The sequence below is a fragment of the Helianthus annuus genome, chromosome 15 (assembly GCF_002127325.2).
Source record: "Helianthus annuus cultivar XRQ/B chromosome 15, HanXRQr2.0-SUNRISE, whole genome shotgun sequence".
In the NCBI taxonomy this organism is placed as follows: Eukaryota; Viridiplantae; Streptophyta; class Magnoliopsida; order Asterales; family Asteraceae; genus Helianthus; species Helianthus annuus.
In genome coordinates this window covers 139,911,548-139,917,952 of record NC_035447.2, presented here as the reverse complement: position 1 = coordinate 139,917,952, position 6,405 = coordinate 139,911,548, and positions in this window count along the sequence as shown.

Below are 6,405 nucleotides of genomic sequence, written 5' to 3'. Positions count from 1 at the left end.
GATGAATCGCATGTGTAAGACTTATCTTGACCGTTTCGTCATCGTGTTCATCGACGAGGTCCTGATTTATTCCAAGTCGAAAGCCGAACACGCGCAACATCTACGTTTGGTTCTCGAGTTACTCCAGGGGAACCAACTCTACGCCAAGTTCTCCAAGTGCGAATTCTGGTTGGAGGAGGTTCAGTTTCTGGGTCACATCGTGAATAGTCAGGGTATTCATGTCGACCCCACGAAGATTGAAGCAGTCAAAAGCTGGATTACGCCTAAGAACCCGTCTGAAGTCCGATCATTTCTTGGGTTAGCGGGTTATTATCGATGATTTATCAAAGGATTCTCTAAGATCACTGTGCCGCTTACCGCTTTTACCCATAAAGACAGGTCTTTTGTTTGGGGAACTGAACAAGAGTCTGCTTTCCAGACCCTTAAGCGCAAGCTCTGCAATGCTCCTGTTCTGACATTGCCGGACGGAAACGACGATTTCATTGTCTACTGTGATGCTTCCAACCTTGGTCTTGGCTGTGTACTCATGCAACGGGACAAGGTTATAGCGTACTGATGTGTGTAAAATGCAACATATAAAATACATCAAATAAGGCATAAAACTAACCCTTTTTAAGTACTAATGTTGGAAAAAGAGTGCTTTTGTCTTCCTTTTGTATTTTCAGGATTAAATGAGCTCAAATTCACAAAAGAAGCAAAAAGACAGCTAAATCTAACATAAATACAAGAAAAGGAACACAAGTGGATTGCCCGACCCCTCAACGGCATCCTCCCAAGCAAAATAGAGAAGACAGAAGACTGAACACGCCCCGTGCTCAGCCAGCACGGGGCCGTGCCCAAGAAGCAGCAGAAAAGACAAACCTATAGAAGCTTCTATTGCCCACCACGGGGCCGTGTCTAGCGGATACGGGGGCGTGGCGAAAGTACAGCAGGCGCACTAATTGTAATTGCGAATTACAATTAATGAAGAGAGAGAGTGTCAGACAGGCACGGGGGCGTGTCCAGCGAACACGAGGCCGTGTCCAGCCTATAAATAGGAGTGCTTGGTTTCATTGCAACTCATCCCTTGGCACACCACCTCTCTCACACTTCATCCACCACCCACCACCACCATAACACCATCATCCGCCACCATCATCCATTGTCCATCATCCATTGTCCATCATAGAGTGTGTGAGTCGTCTCGGGATCCAAGATTGATCGTAAGAGTTCTTGACAATCAAGGCCATGTTTGCCTAAGTCTCTTACATCACTTGGTGAAGACAAGTGTTTAGTATAATACTTTTTATTTTTAATCTTTTGCACTTTTTATTTGGTTTTGTATTAATGACTTTAATAACTAGTTGCTTATGTTGAAGGTGATCTTTCCTTATCGTTTGTCCGTGGTGTCTTGGCATTATTTTACTATCTATATAAAATAAAAGATTTTCACCATTCATATCTCCACGGTCTATATGGAGGTATGTTGGCTACCTGGTCGGGGGTTAAGGGAACAGTTTGGTAAGGGTCTTGCCCTTGTTCAGCGTTTAGAGGTCCTGCAAGGGACCTGGGTCAAATTTAGTAGGATCTCCTTCAATGCCCATTGGTATTGGATGGCGGGGATCCAAACTCTTTGACCCCCTCATAAGTTAACTATTATTAATACTATAACCCGGCTATTTAGGACTGTATCCCTGCTGACTCAGACTACTTAGTCGAGGGTAACGTCACCGCCAAAAGAGGGGCCTACCATAATTTGCATTAATAACTTAATTCATTATCTTCCAATAATCCAACCCTTTAGGATTGTATCCTTGCTGACTCAAACTACTGGGTTGAGGGTAACGTCGCCTTCAAAAGAGGGGCCTACTACAATAACTAAGATAATCTCTTAAACAAGTGCAAAAAGTGCGAAAATAATCAAAGGTTATACTAATACACGAGTCGGATCCAAGTGATTCATCTTGTCTATCTGTTTTTATTTTATTTTTATTTTTATTTTTCAGCATTTAGTTAGTTTTTATTTTCTTAGTTTAAAAAAAAACCTTTTCTAACATTTTGATTTGATTAGACGTTGAGGATAAACCGGTACTAAAAGCTCTTATGTCCTTGGACGACCTCGGTATCTTACCAACACTATACTACGTCCACGATGGGTGCACTTGCCCATATCTGTGTTTAGTGTTAGTAAATATCGTGTTTTATAAATTTAAAACTTGGCTAAAAGTGTAAAAAGGGCTTAAAATATACATAAAAAATATAACACACTTCACGCACATCAAGTTTTTGGCGCCGTTGCCGGGGACACAAGGATTTTAAGAAAGTTAGGAATCAACGGCTTAATCATATTTTTATTTTTCTTTTTAACTTTTAAGATTTTTCTTAGTTTTTTCAGCTTCTGCAGAGCTCAGCACGGGCCGTGCCCGCTGAACACGCCCCGTGCTCAATAATTGGAACTGGCAATCCTGTTTTAAGTCAGACAGTAAGCTGAACACGGGGCCGTGTTCACTCAACACGCCCCCGTGCCCAAGATTCACTTACTGAAAACAGAACCGTTAGATCCCGGCGGTTGGTAATTTCTGACATAAACATGAGTGATAGTAATTCTTTTTACTTTCGGCACTCTTATGGTACGTGGTGTCAATTATGTGGAGGCGAACATAAAGAGTTAGAATATTATTTTCTAAATTATAGGCCCCACTACATAGACCCACCAATTCCTTATAACCTTAAGAGGGGCGAAAGTAAAAAATAAGCACTATCTCTCCCTCGAATGCGCCTAGCCAGATATTCTAGGAGAAATGCTCCTTGATGAGTTATTTCAACTAGAAGAGCTAATTCTAAATTGGTCAAAAGAGCTTAGGAAGGATTTCATTGATCCACCCCAAGACGATGACCATGAAGAAATGTTGGGATCGCATTCCGACAACCTCGTTGCTCCCAAAAATACCTTCATTCCTAGCAAAGACTTGGACGATAGTCGTCCCTGCGCCGATTGTGCCGTGAAGGACTCTCCATCGACTTCGTTCGGTGCATACATAGACCTGAGCGATTCGGCATACACCTTCTTTAACGAGAGCCCGGGAAAGGGTTGGACTTGTCCACCTAGAATGAAAATAGGAATTACCCTCACCGACAACCTCTTGCGTTCTCGCCGTAGTCTAGGACAATTAAGGTATCTTAGGCACTTGGGGTTGTCCCAACCAGTAAGGAACCACCCAATATCAACGAAATCCTTAGAAGTAACAACACTCCATAAGACAGCCTCCAGACACGGGGCCGTGTCCAGGTCAACACGCCCCCGTGCTCACCTGAAAGATTCTCTGCTGATTTTGTCAGAATACGGACAAAATGTGTCAGGATTTCCTCTGCACACGGGGCCGTGTCCAGCCAATACGGGGCCGTGTCCAGCCAATACGGGGCCATGTCCAATGCGCTGTCGTTTTCTTTAAATGCAGCCTGATCCCTGCTCATTTTTTACCACTTCAAAAGACAGAGATTACTGGGATTTTCACTCATACCATCCTAGGTAAGTGCTAAAAGAAGGTTCCAAAGGACCATCTTGTCCCTTCCACTTTTATTCATTTCCTATTCTTTCAAAAATTTTTCAACATTTCCTCCATGGGAGCTTGGAAACTCCATGATTCCAACCTTCTATGAGAAGTTTGTAAGATTATTTGCTAAGGATTCTTGTTTAAAGTTAGTTGTATAACTTTGTTTTAAATTATCTAAGCTTAAAACCCAGCTAAAAATCGTGAAAAAATTTAAAACTCCAAGACTCCTTAGCCCAAAATCCTGCAGATAAATGGACATGGGGCCGTGCTCAGCGAGCACGGGGCCGTGTCCGAGGCACTGTTTTGTAAAAATTTAGCTTTCTTCGGGTTCTTTCTCAGAAAATGGCAAGCAGAACAAGCGGATCATCTTCAAGAAATAACCGACAAGGGAGGAGATCGTCAACGGCAGAGGACTCTCTTGTAAACTATGTTTACGCCCTAAGGGAAGCTATTGACGAAATGACGGGAGTGGAGGAAGCATTGGTCGACCGTATCAACCATCTGACGGTAGGGCTTGAGGGTTGTCTCCGAGAGGTAAACCTCTTGCACCAGAGGTTAAACCTTCTCGCCTCCCCGCCCTTGGTACCTATAATAACCCAAAGGGCGTGGAACGTGGTGCCCGAGGTCATCATTCCGGCCGAATGGTACGCCATGCACCAAGAGCCTCCACAAAGGGTGGTGCAAGAAGTCCCGGTGAATGTTCCCCCTCAGCCACAATTTACTGAGGAAAATAAAGCCGCTTTGTTCCTTCCGAGGGAGATCGAAGAATGGCTTTAAACGGCATTTAGGGAAGAAAACCTTCGACCAAAAGTCCTACTGTATCGGGAAACTATTTTCTTAAAATAGTAGAACTCTTTATGATAACCTCGTGTACCTCCTGACCTATTTAGTTAAGTTTTTGTTTTATCTTATTTTAGGAATATTATGTAAGGTCTCTCTATGGTTTCAATGAAATGATGGTTTTAAAGTTTGAATTGTCCATAATAAATAAAACACACTCGTGGTGGTAAAGGATGAAAAGGGGAACGAGAAACATGACCCCATGCACAAGAACAAGGCAACCCGACATCAATTTCTCCAATACAGAAGGTTCAACACGGGCCGTGTCCAACCAACACGGCCCCGTGCTGAACCCTCTGCAGAAAAACGCCCAGTTCAGGTAACTGGACACGGGCCGTGTTCACCAGACACGCCCCCGTGTCCAGGCTTCTGTTTCTTTTCTTTAATTTTCGTTACTGGCACCTGAACACGGGGCCGTGTCTGGTCCCCACGGGGCCGTGTTCGGACTGCCAGTAACATAAAATCTTTGCTTTTAACACCATATTACACATCTAATCAACCTAAAAAATTATTTTTGGGACACATTGAGGATAATGTGTAATTTAAGTGGGGGAGGGGGATGCTAAAACCTTGAAATTTTGTAAATCCTAAAAACAAGCCTTACACAAAACTCTATTGGAACCGCTAATCACCCCAAATTTTTTTTCAAAATTTTCAATTTTTTTTTACTTGTCTAAAGTTTAAGTTGGGAATTCTAAGATTAATAAGGTTATATTTTTACAAGTTTACAACCAATAGCGTCGTGATAAAAAGAACCAACATACGAAAATTACGAAACGGCATGACAAGCTTAAGTTAAAATTTGATTATATATACTTGATCACATAGAAAACCCCATTCCCACAAAAAAGTGAGTTTTGAGCCTTTATTGAGCATACAAATACACATCTTTAGACTAAATGCTCATTTTTTTTGTTTCTTGTGTGAATAGCCGCTTGGTTCTTACGACTCTAGAACTTGCCACGACGATTCATTCCCGGTCCTTACCAACTTAAACCCAAGTAAGTAAATGATGGAGGCATTAGGACTAACCCTTTTTCTTTCAAAACCATTGTTTTCAAGTTTCTTTTCACCCACCTAAAAACTCCCCCTAGTTAACCCCTTTGAGCCTAAACCTTTCATTTCTTTACCCTAAAAACCCTTTTACCCACCAAAACCCTTTTTATTTTTACCCTTTATTTTAGTAACAAGCTCGGTTTTCGTGTGACTAAAAAAAAATATGATGATGAAGTTTGAAATAAACAAACAAAGCTCTTAAAACAAAAAGCTTGTTTGAAGAAATACTTCACAAAAAAAAATAAATAAATAAAAAGTCACTAAAACAAAATGTTTTACGAAAACCAACGCTTTTTACGCTTTTCGCCCTTTTCTACTAACCACTAACCCATTCACCCACCTTTAGCCCAAGCCTTTACCCAAAAAGTCCTCTTGATATTTACAAAGGTAACAAGTTAAAAAGGAGGAGGATTGATTGCTTGGCAAGCTTATGGTAGGAATAAGTTCCATGCCGCTCTCGAGTGGTTCACTAAAAATACACCTTCGGCCGAGTGTGAGTGATTTCTCCAGTGAGGTATGTGAACTTGTATATAAATGGAATTTAAAAAAAAATGGCGTGTTATGCCCAAATAAGTAATTTATCCTATGAAACGTTCTAAATAAATCATAACGAATAGGATTGTAAATAAATAAAAATAAAACCTAAAAAAATCTTGGATTCCCGACACTCTGTGACAAGCCAAAACCTTCTCTTCTACCCATTCCATTCGGGAGTGTAAGCCACATATTAAAGAATTTTGCTTGAGGACAAGCAAAAGTTCAAGTGTGGGGGTATTTGATGTGTGTAAAATGCAACATATAAAATACATCAAATAAGGGATAAAACTAACCCTTTTTAAGTACTAATGTTGGAAAAAGAGTGCTTTTGTCTTCCTTTTGTACTTTCAGGATTAAATGAGCTCAAATTCACAAAAGAAGCAAAAAGACAGCTAAATCTAACATAAATACAAGAAAAGGGACACAAGTGGATTGCCCG